We start from the raw sequence: 18,080 nt of genomic DNA, 5'->3' as shown, positions 1-18,080 counted from the left end.
TCCCAGGCTAAAACCAAGGTGTCAGTATTCCTTTTGGGAGACGAGGGGAGAATTTTTTCATTTTCCAGCTACTCGGGGCCACCACACTCCTTAGCTCATGCCCCCTTCCTTCATCCTCAAAGACAGCAGTGCCACAGCTCTCTGACTTCTTCCATAGTCACAGCTCCTTCTGATGACAGCTGCAAAAGTCTCTCCACTTTTAAGGAATTACCTTAATAATCAGGACCACCTCCATAATCCAAGATAACCACCCTTTCTCAAATTATTTGATCTGCAAAATCACTTTTGCCATATAACGGAACATGTTGACACATTCTAGAGAATAGGCCACTTGGGGGTACACTCTTCTGCCTACCACATGTGGTTATTGGGTACCTGGCAGATAACCCTGCATCTGGTTTGGTAGTTGGAGGACTGGCTGTTCTAGCCAGAACTTGAAGCTGGAGTGATACTCACCAAGGCTGGTAGCTATGACTTGACCAGGCTGTTCCAGCAGAGTATCCTTGGCTGTGGTCCCCTTGGTTCCTACTGGTTTTCCAAGCCTGATGTTCAGCCTTCCAGTCAATTCTGTGAGCTACTCGATAGCCAGCCAATATATTACTTTTCTGCATAAATTAGGTAGAGCTAGTTTCTGTTACTTATAATCAAGAATTCGGGGGTGGGGGGGGGGCATAGTCAGTTAAGTATCCAACTCTTGATTTTGGCTCAGGTCATGATCTCACAGTTTGTGAAGTTCGAGCCTCGCTTCGGACTCTGCGCTGACAGCGTGGAGGCTGCTTGGGATTCTCTCTCTCCCCCCTCTCTCTCTGCCCCTTCCCTGCCCGTTATCTTTCCCTCTCTCAAAATAAATAAACTTTAAAAATTAAAAAAAAAAAAGAATTCTGACTGATACAGAGTTCTCTTAAATACAGAGAACTGGTGATTGATTGCCAGAGGGGAGGTGGGTGGGGGATGGCTGAAACAGATAAAGGGGATTAAGAGCTATAATTTTCCAGTTATAAAATAAATAAGTAATGAAGATGAAAAGTACAGTGTAGGGAATGCACTGAATAATATCATAACAATGTTGTACAGTGACTATACTTACTGTGCGTGGTGAGCATTGAGAAATGTATAGGATTGCTGAATCACTATACTGTCATCACTAATACAACATGGTATGTTAATTATAGTCCAATTAAAACAAAAAGGTAAGTTAAGGCAACATGTTCTTTTCTGAAGCTAGAATTTTATTTATGATAATACATTTCTAGAGATCCACAAAAAACTTGGAAGGAACAAATTTAAAGCAGTCATTTAAAAACTTTCTGAATGTTTCAAATAAATATAATAAAAATAACATTTATTCATAACACTATATAATAACTTCTAAATTTGTAAATTTAAAGTGATGTGATTCAATAAAGGTATTCAGGTTAAAATCATGAAACAGTGAAAAACTGGTGGTTGCCAGAGGGAAGGTGGATGGGGGGGTGGATGAAACAGATAATTCCACATGGATTTATCTTTAAGCAAATACTTCCTGAGGACAGTCCCCACCTACCTATCTAGAATTGGTATCAGATCTTGCATTCAGAGGAAAGGCCTGTCAAACAGCACACTCACACAAAAGCAGATAAAATCCATGCCACTTATGTTTCATAATCAACCTAGTTCATCTATTTGTAAAAGTATAACACAGGATCACCAGACATCAAGGAAAACCAATATCATGGGAGTCTAACAGACAAAACAAGAGAACAAATAGACTTGACTGGAAAGAAAATAAGATCAGAATAAAATTTTCATCTTAAGAAAAAGGGGGTAGGGTTGATTTGGTATATTCAGGAATATGTGGGAATAGTTTGCCTACAAACTATAAGAGCATTCAGAGAGCAAGTTACTGGGAAATAAAATTTCAGCATCACACTTATTCACCACTGAACCTCAGCACTTAAAATAATGCCTGGACAGTAAGAACTCCACTCCCTACAATACTTGTAGAATGAATAATCAATGGAACCTATACATAACATTTACTGCTGTAACCATCTTCAAGTGTACAGTTCCATACCATTTAGTACATTCTCAGTGTTGTACAACCGCCTCAACTGTCTAGCTCCAGAACTTCTTTGTCACCCCAAATGGAAACCTGCATTAAGCAGTCACTCCCCATTTAGCTTTCCCCACCCTGGCAAACACTAACCTACTTCCTGACTCTGTAGGTGTGATTCTGGATATTTCATATAAATGGAATCATATAATATGTGGCCTTTTGTGTCTGGCTTCTTTCACTTAGCATGTTTTCAAGGTTGAGCCATGTTGTAGCATGTATCAGTATGTCGTTCCTTTACATAGCTGAATAACACGTCACTCTATGGGGATACTATATTTTGTTTATCTATTCATCTGTTGATGGACACTGGGCTGTTGCACTTGCACACACCATTTTCTTCCACTGCCCCCACAGTCTCCCTCCCCAGTCAACTCTATCTCAGCTGGTAGCACCACCACTTACCCAGTTGTGTAGGCCCCAAAACCTAGGAATCATCCTTGATTCTTTCCTCCTCTAAGCCCCACTCCACATTACATCACCGTCAGCTAGTCCTGTTATATCATCCAGACACACCCCAGTTTTGGTCACATTTCACCACTTCTCCAGCTACCACCTAACACAAGCTACTGTCCCTCTGGTCACACCTAAATGTCTGTTTGCTTCCTTTCTCCCCTTCTCCCCCAATCATTTCCCCACAATAATCAAAATTACCTTTCAGAAGTATGAATCAGACCATGCCACATCAGTGCTTATGACCCTTCTTTGACTTCCCAGTACAATGTAACAAAATCTAGATGTCTTGCTATGAGCAACAAGTTCAGCATGATCCAGCCCCTGCCTACCTCTCTTGAGCATCAATCCACTCTCCAGCCATACTGGCCCATCTTTGAGTCTCTCCCACACCAGATACTTTCCTGACCCAAGGCCTTGACAATCCCTGAGCTTCTGCCTGGGACACACCTTTCCCTCAAACTTTGCTTGGCTCCCTCCTCACCATCCAAGTCACCTGTGCAAAGAGGCCTCTCCTGACTCTCCTATCTGAACGAGACTAGTCTCTCTCTGACCCCTTACTTTCCTGGGTTTTTCCTTCATAAAACTAAAACCATATAAAATTATTTACTGTTTATTATCTGTCTCCAGCCCCCAAGAATGTAAGCTCCAAAAAAGGTAACTTGCCTTCAGCCAAATCCCCAGGGCCTAGAGCAGTACCTCAAATATATGAGGCATTCAGTAAATACTTGTTGCTTGAATAATGAATGCACTGCATTATATACACCCATAGAAAGACGACTTTGTACTCAATAAACAGAATATCCATTCTTTTTAAACATCCTTGAACATTTATATGAATAGGCCATGAAGTGCTCTTTAACCATGTTAGTGAGAGCGTAAATTAGTGTAAGTTTTCTCATGCATAATTTGATAATATCTATCCAATTTTAAAATGCAAACACCCTCTGAACCATATATTGGCACACTTGTGATAAATCAAGTGATCCTCTATGTGCGGGCCTATTTCTGTTCTATGGTCTATTTGATCACTTTCAATGATTATATGGACATTCATATGGATGTAAGGAAAGTTTCCTTTCCATAATATTATTGTTTTCTATCGTTCTATGTCCTAGAGCTGATTATCCTATATAACAATAAATGTAGGAAAGATTTAATACTGTGGTAATATTAATATAGAAAATACATTTGTCTGTGGCAGGAAGACTTTCACAATATTTAGAAGAACATTCTGGGACACTGTCCTCCTGGACCTTGGTATCTGTCTGGAGGGGGGAGTAAAAATTTGTTTTAATTATAGGAATCACCACTTTGCCTTTTTATACTCCTATCATATATTATTCTCCCCTCTCAAAGTTCCTGAAGGATACTGAAATTATAAATGTTGCAAATTACTGAAAAGATGACATGTTTGAATAGCACTCAGGTATTAGAAATGAAACACCTCTTTTTTTTTTCCACATGTGGGGGAGGGACAGAGAGGGAGGGAGAGAGAGAATCCCATGCAGGCTCCATACTTAGCACAGAGCCCCATGTGGGGCTCAATCCCATGACCATGAGATCATGACCTGAGCTGAAATCAAGAGTCGGATGTTTAACCAGCTGAGCCACCCAGATACCCCAGAACTGAAATATCTTCTAAAACCAACTATTATGGGTTTGATAAAATGTCACTTTGGTCCATGGTGCTGAAGCAACTGGATATCCATTTGAAAATATAAATGAGACTCTTTGTTAGGTGAAGCACTCTAGCACAGTAGACTTTTATTTGTCCATTGTGCAAATAGGAAGAGCAGAGAGCCAAGGATCCTCTTCTGGTTTTACAGAACAACTCTGACAATGTTTATACTACTTGGGAACGTAAGTGTCAACTACAACATTATCACCAGAGCAACAAATAAGACTATCTTAACAAGTCTTAACATGTAAGACAGAATGACAGGTGTCATTAAAGGTTATACTCACATAACACGGCAACAATTTCTAAGTTATCTAGCATATACAAGATTCCTTTGTTCAAATAATAATTCCAATAACAGATTTTTATTACAGAGGACAGAATGAGCTGACAGCAGTTGTGAATATTTGTGCAAGGCTCACATCACAGAGGAAGCAAGACTGATGACCTTGTGAGAGTTCACATTTGACCCTGTATCTCATTGGGTCCTTTTACCAAGTTTTACCATGAGGAAGGTCATCTCTCTCTTTGCTGCAGAAGAAACATCTTTTTCATCTTTTTATTAGAGTTTGAAAAAATTTAGGAGGTTTTTTATTTTCAGAACCAGGCTCTAAAATTTTATTAGTCAGCATTAAGAGCAGAACACAGACCTGTGGGATTTGCCTTTACTATGGAAAAATGGATTGTTAGGATTTGACTTGACACCAGTGAAATTGAGATAATTTAGCCTCCACATTACAAAAGAACAAGAGTAAAGCTAACATCAGGCTTCTCTTCAACAACCCAGGTACTAAAACACAGTAAGATAGACGGGTCTGATCATCAAAGGGGGGAATGTGGTAGGGTCCCCTCCCTAAGGAAAGCAAACAAGTCAAACTGGCTATACATATACGTGACAACATCCCTTACAAACTTGTAACATGAGACCACTTAATCAGACTACATGTTTGTATGTTATCATATATGAGGGACAAAGAAGTAAAATATATATTAAAAAAAAACTATGCCACATGGCAAATTGGGCTCAGTTCTTTGGGTACAAACTCAACTGAGCAGTACTGGCAAAATAAAGTTGCTTCCTGGAAAGAATAAATAAATAAATACATACATACATAAATATATAAATAAAATAAAATAAAACAAAACACAATAAGAAAATAGCTACCAAGTGTTTTGGTAACATGGTTTCAATTAAACTAGAATATTGTACATAGCCAAACACAGTTTAAATGTGAAGATAGAGTAAAGACATTTCCTACATGCAAGGACTTGGGACATTTACCTCTGATGTACTCATTTTTGGAAAGTTGCTTGAAATTATTCTGAAACAAAACAAGGAGAAAAGAAAGGAGAAGACCACTGACCCAGGAAACAAAAAAAATAAACCCAAAGAGCAGGAAAGGGAAGTTCTAATGTAACTTGTTATGGAGCAAGATGAAAGCACAAGCAGGAGATACTGGAGAGAATGTGATACCCACAGGAGAGGTCTTCAGGAAAAAGAGGTACATAGAGGAAAAGAATGGTAATGGTAATAAGTAATAGGGTAAGTAATATCATAAAGGAAATGGCACAAGAGACAAAAAAAAAAAAAAAAAAAAAAAAAAAAGAAAAGAAANAAAAAAAAAAAAAAAAAAAAAAAAAAAAAAAAAAAACAGAAAAGAAAAGAAAAGAAAAAAAGGAAAACGAGTAGAAATACCAGAGGGGAAAAAGCCACACAATTTAAAAAGGGAAATGAAAGTACAGCTTGCCCTTTGGTTCTAAAGTAAACAGAACTCTGCCCTTTGAGGTGAAAATTTAGAGTTGTAGTGTATATCCAACAGATAAAGTCTGTGTAAATTACAGAAGGCCTTCAAAGCTAGGCTGGCGGTTGGGGGAGTAGGTAGGAGAGGGAAGCTAGGCGCAAAGATTTATGCCCATGGTTTGAAGAGCACAGACAACCATAACTGGTTCTTGAGGAAAAGAATGAAAAGTTAAAGGCAGCATTTTAGTAATATTAGCCTGACAGTAGGAGAGGCAGGAAACCGAAGCATAAGTCTGTTGCAATTTTCCAGGAATGAGGTGGAGGAATAAACAGACAATAGAGAGGGAAGAGAGAACCTATCAGAAAGGCATTTCAAAAGATACCAGGAGTGGGCAAAACAGTGGGGATGGTCTGTGAACTGGAAAAACAGTGATAGCTTTTCATCTAGAATTGCTGTTTAATTATTACACATACTTTTCCTCCCCCTCCTCTTCTTTCTATTTCTTTTCCTCCCTCCAGGTTAATATCAAGCTCCTTGATTAAAGCTTGTATGTGTTTCCTTGACACTAGCACTGGATCCTACAACAACTAGTCTCTCAGCTAGTGCCTGTGATCATGACTGTGGGTGCTGGTGGTGGTGGTAAGATAATGATGATGATGACGATGACGATGATGTTTCAACGTCTTAAGTATAGGAAAATTGGAAGCAAGAGTGACTTGGTGTATAAAATAATGACGGTGGAATCAGAGCTTTGGTGAGACGTCAGTTCCTAACTGGGAGTTGGGAAAAAAATAATTTTTGAAAACATTGCTGCTACTTCTTTAGTGAAATGCCTTCATTTTCCACTTCTTTAGCATTTTTTACTTAATTCCGTCTATACCTATGCAAAGTTAAAACTAAATAGTATTGAGAGGTCTGACTACTGTCAAAGAAACTAATTTCAAAATTCTTTCAAAGCCTTTTTTGACTGAAAACAGACTTTTTAGAAAAGCAGAGTTATTTAAACAAGCTCTGTCCTGAGAGTTGAGGCCTTCTACATCTTGTTTTGTTCTGGTTTCTGAAGATTAAAAAAAAAAAAAAAAAAAGATGTTATTTTCAAAGAAAGCACTAGGTGGCACTTGTGATGTATTCAATAATTACCTCAGATTCTTTTTGGAAAAGGTTTGGTTGGGGTGGTGGGGAATGCAATACATATTAAAACGGGAAAATCTTCATTACAATAATGAAGATCAGTATCTTATGATTGTGTTTACTATGTTACTATGTATGAGTAATATCTTTATGCAGTGTTTGCATTTAAAATCTGAGGTTCACTTCCTTATAAAAAAACCATAAGAGAGGAACCAGCATTTCTCTAACATGTGAAAATCCCACATCACTAAAATAATAAGTGAAAAACTAGTGTTTGATTAGCAAAAGTTGACTATATGTGTTCTTTTAAACAGTCAGTTCCTCTCTTCTACTTAAAACATTTCAATTTATGGGGTGTCTGGCTGGCTCAGTTGGTGGAACATGTAACTCTTGATCTTGGGGTTGTGAGTTTAAGCCCCATGTTGGGTCTAGACCTTACTTATAAAAAAAAACCCAAACATGTAAAAATAAAGCTTTTCTTTTTTTTAATCAAATAAAGCTTTCCAAGGTCCAACTAGTGTGTAAGGCAAAATGAATTATTAATTTTTAAAAACACACAACAGCTAAAAGTTTTTGAGTAATATTAACCAAAAAAATTGAAAGCAGGTGTCTTAGCATATTTTTACACCTTTATAGTGATAACATAATGACTTTAAGCAAGTGTATTCTCTTTTCTGGCATTTGGATAGGCAGTTCCTATTTGGCAAGTTGCTTAATTATCTCATGATCCCACTTTACTATAGAGAGACTGAAAGCTCTTTTAACAAAATGCAGGTTGAGAAGGTATTATTTCAAGTAGAAAATATTGTTGCCAAATACATGGCAACTGTAGCCTGTAGACCCTGTCGTATTATTGCATCTTTCCTCTACCTATTGTCTGGACCTTCAGGGTAACCATTATGGATCAGGTTCATTCATGGCTTCACCTCACTATTCTATGCTTATTCTCCTTTGTCTAATTTCCACTTCTTATTTTACGGTATTTTTTCTTGCTATTCCTTTGTAGGATAATTTAACATAATGAAGTCCTTTTGGAACATGATGGGTTATAAATAAATTAATAAAAATGCTAATGTGCTTTTAATTGCACTAATTTGTAGGTTTGGGATGAAATTGACATTTCGAAGGTAGTATCTCATGTAGTCGTAAACTCCACATGTCAGAGCTCAGAGCTAAATATGCAAAATTGCAGCAGTGCTGAAAACATCTTGGATCTCAGCTTAACAACTGTGAGATTCACAATGTTAAGTTTCAGCTTAACAATTGATAGGAATGGATTCTGTCTGACTAACTCAGGCAAATAGGGACTTAAACAGAACGATAGCCAGGAGCTCACAAGATAGATGGGAGACTAGAGGGCCAGACCTGGCTATAAGACAGGAATGAGGACAGCTCCTGGAGTCTAGGGAACAAGAACAACTTCTGGATCTTTCCGAGGTGCTGAGCTCCAGTGTACGCCCTCACTCTATTTCCCATCCTGTGTATCTCTTCTCAAGATGAAAAATTCCATGAGTCCAGATTGCTTCATGTGTTCTGTGAACTCACAGATTTCTAGAGCTAAAACCAAGGGAAATTTACTATGGAGTAAAAGTGTATCTTGAAAGGTTGCCAAAATATAAAGAAATCTAAATTCAAAAAAATAAAACATCCCAGGAGTCTAGCTGTCTTCCCTTGGGTCAGTCACATGTAACTCCTTAGTTGCAGCGAGATGAGGAATACTAATTTACATCCCTACCAAGATTACCAACAGAGGGAGTGAGGGAATTCCCCACTAGGAAACAGAGGTGTTCTCCTAAGGGAGGTGATTGCTGGTTACCAAAAAACAACCTAGATGCACTATACTACAGCAAGAGTAGACTATTAGTTTCTGCATTATATTAAAAACTCCTGATGAGGGGTTAGTTAAGCATCGACTTTGATTTCAGCTCAGGTCATGATCTCATGGTGCATGACTTTGAGCCCCAAAGCAGACTCTGTGCTAGCAGCGTGGAGCCTGCCTGGGATTCTCTCTCTCCTTGTCTCTCTGCCCCTCTTCTGTGCATGCATTTGGTCTCTCTCTCAAAATAAATAAATAAACATTTTTTAATAAAAAATAAAAGCCCCTGATGAATAGTGCCTCCCCCCAAAATTCATGTCCATGCAGAACCTCAGAATGTGACCTTATTTTGAAACAGGATCATTGTAGATGTCATTAGTTGAAAATCTAGATCAGCTCTTAATGGATTAGGGTGGGCCTTTAATCCAGTGACAGTGTCCATATCAGAGGCAGATGAAAACACACCTTCTTTATAGAGAAGAAGGTAGAGAAGAAGGTGATGTGAAGATGGAAGTAGAGTCTGGAATGCTGTCTATAAGTCACATAATGTCAAGGGTTGCCAACAAACACTAGAACCTAGGAGAGAGGCATGGACAGTGTTTTCCTCAGAGCCTCCAAAAGGAATCAACCCTGCCAACAATTTAATTTTGGACTTCTGGCCTCCCAAATGGTGAAATAAGAGATTTCTGTTGTTTTAAGCCATTCAGCTTGTGGTAATTTGTTATGGCAGCCCTAAAAAATGAAAATACCCTCTCAGAACAGTTTCTTTGTACAAAACCCTAAGCGGTAATATTATGGAAGAAGGTGGGTAGTAAATGCATTTTTATGGGAATGAATAAAAGTTCTCTTTTGCTATTTCCAAAGGAAAGAAATCTATGAATGGTTTGGTTTATTCCACAAAGAGCTACCAAATACCTCTTCTGCACTGGGCATTGCTCTAGGGGCTGGAAATACAGCAGCGAACAAATGAAGTAAACTCATGGAGCTCACATTTAAAGGGGGAAACAGTTAAACAAGCAAGACATAGTCTGTTGAGATCAGGGCTACGAAGAAGGGGAAACTGGATGATATGATCTAGAGTGACATGTAGGAGGCAGGAGGCTGTTTAGACAGGGTGATCAGGCAAAGAGAAGAGAACTGAAAGCGTACATTACGAGGAGCCAGACATTCATGACATGGAGGACAAATATTCCAGGCAGAGGAACTGAGAGAAAGGGGAGCTGAGTGACCATTGACAAATGAGAGGAGATGGGGGAAGGGGAAGCATAGATTTAGGCAGGGACAGATCACAACTTCTATTCTGAGATATGTCATGCAGCTGGAGGAGTTTAAGTAGGAGAATAAAGCACCTGACTTAAACATTTAAAATCAGCCTGTTCCCTGTGTGTGGAGAAGATTGTAGGGAGCCAGAAGGAACACTGGACACTTGGGAGACAGTAGCATTAGGCTGGATGAAAGCAGGTAGAAGCTCAGATTAGGGTGGGGGTGCAAAGAAGTGGACTAATTCTGGATATGAGGTAGACTTTGACAAGACCAGTAAGTATTACTTAAGTGCCTTCTTGGCCCAGCGTTTCTTGGAATTCTGTAAGGGATACAAAAAATATGATACTACCAAGATTCAAATATCCAGGAGTTTTGCATTTAATTGGACAGATAAGACATAAACATATATTTATAAAACATATATAGACTCAAAATGCATCACAGGGTGATGGAAATAATAAATGCAGGGACGAAGGCTCCAGTGTGGATAGAGGTAACAAGGAAAACTTCATAAACTTGGGATGGGCCTCCAAAGATATGTTAAGTTTGAAGGAGAGCATTCCAGGTTGGATAAAGCATAAACAAATTTAAAAAGTAAAGACTGAATGTGCACTGTTTGGTTTGGGTAAATAGTACATAAAAAGAATTATCCACCATGATAAAGTGGGATTCATTCCTGGGTTACAGGGCTGCTTCAATATTTGCAAATCAATCAATATGATACATCACATTAACAAAAGAAAAGATAAAAACCATATGATCCTATCGATAGATGCAGAAAAAAATAAACTAATCTGGTTGGATTAGAGTTTGCATACAGCAAATAATGCTAATTAGATGAGATCAGTAATGCGAGAATAGATGATAGAGGGCTTTGAAATCTAGGATGAGTTTAGATTTAATCTTCTAGGCCAGGGGTCAGCAAACTTTTTCTGAAAGGGCCAAATAATATTTTAGGTTCTGAAGGTCATATGGTCTCTGTTTCAATGACTCAACTCTTCAGGGGTGCCTGCCTGGCTTAGTTGGTTAAGTGTCTACTTTGGCTCAGGTCATGATCTCTCTGTGAGTTTGAAGCCCCTTCCCCCTCCTCCTCTCCCCCTCTCCCCTTTCTTCTCTTCCCCCCCCACCCACTCACAAGCATACCCTTTCTCTCTCTCCTTCTTTCTCAAAAAACCAGACAACAACAACAACAACAACAACAACAAAACCCTTCACTCAACTCTTCCACTGTGGTCTGAAAGCACCCATAGATAATACTTTTTAAATGACTGTGGCTGTGTTTCAGTAAACATTATTTATAAAAACAGGTGGCAGGCCAGAATCAGTCCTTGATTACAGCAGCAGAGCAATAGAATAAAAATGATGTTTTGTGAATTTTTGAAGTAACTATGTGCAAGGGGAAGGATCATTTCTTTGTCACTTAGCAATCCATTTTCCCTATCCTCCTTCCTCATAGTTTCCAGACTTTCAGTCAGATGTCAACTTCTCTCACATATTTGGGTAGAAGTCAGTTGAACTCCTAGCTTTAGGAGTAGTCTCAGATTAATCTAAATTCATCAGGTTATCCTATTCCTCATTCTGCAAGGGTCAGTTGAGGTAACCTATATCTAAGCCACAGAGTGCATGCCATTTGTCCGGCATAGAGGGAGGTTCAGGAAAGACACCTAAACTAAATTTGTCCAGTAACACGGACTGTATCCTTTGTAGTAATGGAGCTTCTAGGAAAGCAACCTTCTGACTCTGGAAGAGCCGATAAGAGTACACTCTTCTTTTCTGGGCAGGGTGGTATATAGACATAAAACTTGGATTTCTGGATTTGGTTAGTTAGTTAGTTTGTTTTTTGAGTTAGTTTGTTTTTTGAGAAAAGCCAGGTTTGGAATCATGCTGATAAGACTGAAGGCAGAAGAAAGAAAGGTAAAGAAGCCAGGTCTTAGATGACATGGCTGGACTCCTAAATCAAACCAATCCTGTAGCCTATCCTACTTTGGTCTTTTTAGTCTTAATAATCAATAAATCACTTTCATTGCTTAAGTCTGTCTTGAGTTTTCTGTTACTTGAGTTTTTTAAAAAGTATTCCATTGTCACAGAAAAATAATATGGAGTGGGGAGATACTGAAAGGAGTTAGACTAGATGGAAGATGAGGCATGAAGTGGTTAGGTACAAGGTGGCAGTAAGAATGTCCTTGAAAAAAGAGAATTAATATGTGAGGCCAGCTCTTCAGCCACCATTTGAAATCCAGCTCCTTACAACGTTCTGCTGCAGCTGCTGCAGGGCCTGGACTGCACTCCAGCACCTTCCCTCCCCCATTCCGCCCTCCCACTTACTCCACCACCATGGCAGACATGAACAAGTACAGCAACACAGAGGAATTCGCAGAGGGATCCAAGATCAATGTGAGCAAAAGTCAGGATGGTGGGTACTGAAATGGAAAGAACACAAACTGGAAGGCAAATTGACAGACCGTGAAAGGGCCAAAGCTTTAAAAGGGAAGAAACTCCCCCAAAAAAAGATTTTTTGGGGGGTGGATTGGGCCCTGATACTTCTGAAGAACAAATTAAAAATATTTTAATGTTTTATTTTATTTTTGAGAGAGAGACAGAGAGTCAGAGCACAAGCACAAGAGGGGCAGAGAGAGAGAGGGAAACACAGAATCCGAAGCAGGCTCCAGGGTCTGAGCTCTCAGCACACAGCCAACAAGGGATTCAAACTGACAAACAGCAAGATCATGACCTGAGGCAAAGTCGGACACCTAACCAACTGAGCCACCCAGGCACCACCTGAAGAACAAATTAAAGAATATTTTGGGGCCTTTGGAGAGAGTGAAAACATTGAACTTCCCATGGACACAAAAACAAATGAAAGAAGAGGATTTTGTTTTATCACATATACAGCTTAAGAGCCAGTGAAGAAACTGTTAGAAAGCAGATCGTAACAGATTACAATAAATTGGTTCTGGGAAGTGTAAAATCAAACTTGCGCAACCCAAAGAGGTATACAGGCAGTAACAGCAACAACAAAAAGGAGGAAGAGGTACCGCAGCTGGGATGAGGGGGTACTGGGGGTCATGGATGAGGTTGGGACCAATACAGGAGCCAAGATTTAATAACTATTATGATCAAGGATATGGAAATTTCAATAGTGCCTATGGTGGTCTCAAAACTACAATGGCAATGGTGGTTATGATAATATTGGGTATAACTATGGGAACTATGGATATGGACAGGGATATGTAAACTACAGTGGCCAACAGAGCACCTAGATGGCAAGGTGTTTCGAGGGGGTGGCAATCACTAAAACAATTATCAGCCATAGGAGGACGTTGGAGAAAACAGTAGGAACTTCACTGCAGGCTGTGTGTCACCCAGATCACATCCATCTCACGTTATAGGCAGAACACAAGGGATACAGCAGAAAATGTTGTCCTGTAGAGATCGCTAAAGTAACCTATCTTGCAGGATGACATTGAAGATTGATCTTTTGTTGATCTAAGATGACTATTTTGTAAGACTTTCTAGTGTACAAGACACACTGTATCCAACTGTATATAGCCACCAATTAGCTTTCTTTGTTTTTGTCTTTTGCTGTGTTATAACTTGATATGGATTTGTGTTTATTTGTATGATTTTAAGTCAAACCTCAAATAAATGCTTCCTTATGTAGAAAAAAAATATGTGATGCTAATCTATGTTGATTTGATCAGAATTCCCACATACAATAAAGGCTAAGGGGAAAAAAATAAATACAGAAAGTCAGGAGTTTGAGCCCACTCACAAGAAAAGACATGTGAAACATAAGGAACTGAAAGATTAAAGAGACATTTATTTGAATCCTCAGCCTAACCACAGTCCAACAGATGATATTATCCTAAAAACAAAAGATGTAAAGCAACAAGTATTTAAAACCTGTAAAGTGCTCACCACAAAAGGTATAATCAGGGTCTGTAAAAGAGTGTGCAAAACTATAAGTATGGTGGAAAGACCAAAAAAAATCTGTAAAAATAAAATAAACTAATGAGAACTTTTGGGTTATATCTTGGAATCAAGAGGGGTCAGATTAAGAACCAAAGGGAAGAGGAGTAAGGTGACTAAATGACAGATTGGGAAACTGTCATTAGAAAGGGTAAGACTGATCAAGCCACTCCACTTGTTCATATTTTCATACTTTTCATATATACTAGGGCACATTCTGTCAACAGAACATGTAGTCCATTGACATGTAACTTCTGTGAGCCCCAGTGAAGTAGTAGAGAGAACCAGGAAAACAGATGAGACCAGCTAGAAGAAGCTTAGCAATGATTCACCCAGAATCACAGTGTCTTTCATATTTCAGTGATGAAAAGGTAAATAAAACACTTCTGGTTTCCGGTCCAGCTGTAAGAAGCTTGAAAGTTGTCATTCCAAGTTAACAACAAATAAAAAGCTGAACAAACTAAAAAAACAACAACTCTCCTTAGATCCAAAAGAGAAGTGAGGTCACAGGGCAAAATGTTGCTCCCAAATTTGAAGAGATCAACAGGCAAATAAAGAGAACCACACTTACTTGGGCAACAAACTTTGTGCCAACCAGTGCCAGGGTAGGGAAACCTGAATAGTAATCATTCAGTGCAGATAACTCTGAGAGTTAAAAACTCCAGGGGGACTCAATCACTGGGGACTCCACACTTTTGTGGAGTTTTAATTCCTAGATCTCTATCATGTTCTCACAGTGAATATCAGAGAAAAAGCCACACTTCTCCTTCCCCACCATGTTTTTGGCAGGGGAAGAGGAAAAGAAACCATTTAAAAATATACCAGAGCATTCTATTCTTAACAAGGTCTGCCTTCAGAAGATACTATTTAATCACAGCTTAACCTGCTGGGGTTTTATCAGAGCCTAACTAGCTGGCCTGGGGGAAGGGAAAGACCCACCTCCAGGTCCCTCCATCCATCCTGTCTCACTTAAGGGTATGGAGCGGGGAGGACTGAGAAACACCTTTGAGTTTCACAGTCCAAAGGCACAGGCACACTAGAAGACTGAGACCAGATCATAGGATTATAAAACACTTCCCTTCCCCTCCACTTTACCATCACATTACTAAAGGCTTATTTATAGCAGTTCCTTTTACTCTGTATGTCATGCCAGCTTCCAAGAAAAAATTACAAGATACATGAAAAAGCAAAAAACATAAGTGGAAGAGACAGAGCAAGCCTCAGAACCAGGCTCAGATACAAGAGAGATGTTGTAACTATCAGATGAGGAATTTAAAACAACTATCATTAATATATTAAGGTTTCTGGCAGGAAGACAGCATGCAAGAACAGATGGGCAATATAAACAGAGATATGGAAATTCTACGAAAGAACCAAAAAGAAATGCTAAAGATAAAAAAAAAACAACACTGTAACAAAAATGAATAATGCCTTTGTTGGACTTATTAGTAGACTGGACACAGCTGAAAAGAGAATCTCTGAGTTTAAAGATATTTCAGTAGAAACTTCCAAAACTGAAAACCAAAGAGTAAAAGACTGAATAAAGAAAGAACAAAATATCCAAGAACTGGGTTCAAAAGGTGTAACATACACACAATGGGAATGGCAGAAGAAACAAACAGAAGAAATGTTTGAAACCATAATGAATTTCCCCCAAATTAATGTTAGATACCAATTTGCAGATCCAAGACGTTCAGAGAATATCAAACAGGATAATCCCCCCTTCTCAAAACTACACTTAGTCATATCAGTTTCAAACTACAGAAAATCTTGAAAGAAGCCAAAGGATAAAAATCCATTACCTACAGAGGAGTAAAGATAAGAATGGCATCTGACTTCTCCTCAGAAACCATGCAAGTATGAAGAAAGTGGAGTGAAATGCTTAAAGTGTTGACAGAGGGGCACCTGGGGGGTTCAGTCAGTTAGGTGTCAGACTCTTGATTTCATCTCAGGTAGTGATCTCACAGTTCATGAGATCGGGATTCTCTCTCTCCCCCCTTAATAAATAAATAAAATTTTTTAAAAAAGTGTTGACAGAAAAACCCACCAACCTAAAATTCTGTGGCCTACAAAGTTATCCTTCAAAAAGGAAAAAGAAATAAATACTTTCTCAAACAAATAAGTATTAAGGGACTTGAGTGCCAGTAGACCTGCCTTGCAAGAAAGTTTAAAAGAGGTTCTATAGAGAGAAGGAAAATGATATATGTCAGACACTTGTATTTAAATAAAGGAAGGAAGAGCACTGGAGAAGAAATAAATGTAGGCAAAATAAGAATTTTTATTTTTCTTCTTATTGATCTAAAAGATAACAGTTTGTTCAAAATAATAACAACACTGGACTTGACGATATATGTTTATATATGTATATATGTATACTTACATATAAGTATGGCAACAGGAGGAAATCAGAATTATTTTATAATAAGGTATTTATACTACTCATGAAGAAGTATAGTGTTACTTGAAAGTGGATTTAGATTAGTTGTAAATGTATATTGCAAATTCTGGAGCAAACACTTTAAAAAAGGCAAAATAGAAATATAGCTGATATGCTGGGGCGCCTGGGTGGCTTAGTCGGTTGAGCGTCCGACTTTCGCTTGGGTCATGATCTCGCGGTTCGTGGGTTCGAGCCCCGCGTCGGGCTCTGTGCTGACTGCCAGCTCAGAGCCTGGAGCCTGTTTCAGTCTGTGACTCCCTCTCTCTCAGACCCTCCCCTGCTCACGCTGTCTCTCTCTCTCCTAGAAATAAATAAAACATTAAAAAAAATTAAAAAAAAAAAGAAATAGCTGATATGCTAAAAAAAAGGACTGAAAATAGAATTATATAAAATGGTCAATTAAAACCACAAAAAGCAGAAAAGAGGTAACAAATAGAAAATAGTAACAAATGTGATAGCTCTTAATCCAACTATATCAATAACCACTTTGAATGTCAACAGTCCAAATGTGCTAATTAAAAGACAGAGATTGTCTGACCCAGGAGGGGAGTGGTAGCACCAAAATGGCAGCATAGGAATTTCTAGCACTCATTTCCTTCCAGATGCATCAATGTAAACAACTATGCATGTATGAAAATACCTTCACAAGAGCCAAGGATTCCAGGTGATAGATTACAGAATCTGGGTGAAACAGAGAAGTAGGGAAAGACTCACTGAGGATGATAGGAAATAGATTCACATTGTTCCCATTACCCCTCCTCTAAGCCAGGGCAGCAGAGGATGAGAGAGAGACCCTCCCCATGAGAGAAGGCAAGTGAAGTGACTATATAATTTCACTGTGGACCCCAGCCAGAGCCACCTTGCCCCAGCACCCACCCAACTCCTACAGCAGCAGGTGCCTCTTTACAGACTCTCACAAACCCAAGTCCCCACATCACTCCAGTGCTGTTAGCCCCCAATGGCCCCAGGGGACTCCCTTGGCCCCAGGTTCCCCAGGGGATGCTACAAACCCAGACCCATGGCTCATATGAGTGCTGCCCAGTTCCAGTGGCCCCAGAAGGCTTCTATGTCCCTAGGCTCCTGGCAAGATCCTAAGAACCCAGATTCTTGGCACATCCCAGCACCAACCGCTGCCCATGCCCCTGGGTAGCTCCTGTGGCTCCTGGCTCCCCAATAGTTTGCACAAATCCAAGCTCCAAATGAGCACCCATAAACTTAAGCTCCTGGCTGGGCCCAGCACAAGGGTGACCACCACAGACCCAGGCTTTCAGACCACCTCAACACCAGGCCAGCCCCTGTGATGCCAGGCCCCTTACCACCCCCAGCACCATGCTGGCCCCTGTGGATCTAGACTCTAGACTGGCTGCCACAGACCCAGGCTCCTAGCTCATCCCATCACCAGGCCAGCCCTCAAGGCCCCTGCCTCAATGCTTGCTCCAAAGACCCAGGCTCATGGTCTGTACTAGCACTGGTCAGGACCTGTAGACCTAACCTCC

General features: G+C 39.5%; 1 pseudogene; it reads left to right on the top strand.

Moving 5' to 3' along the window:
• Positions 1-12,512: 12,512 nt before the first annotated feature.
• Positions 12,513-13,491, top strand: LOC144220859 (heterogeneous nuclear ribonucleoprotein D-like; annotated as a pseudogene).
• Positions 13,492-18,080: the final 4,589 nt, after the last annotated feature.

Source organism: Crocuta crocuta, unplaced genomic scaffold, assembly GCF_008692635.1.
Source record: "Crocuta crocuta isolate KB4526 unplaced genomic scaffold, BGI_CrCroc_1.0 scaffold219, whole genome shotgun sequence".
NCBI classification, from domain to species: Eukaryota; Metazoa; Chordata; class Mammalia; order Carnivora; family Hyaenidae; genus Crocuta; species Crocuta crocuta.
Note: the sequence above shows the minus strand (reverse complement) of the source record. Positions and strands in the feature narration are given on the sequence as shown.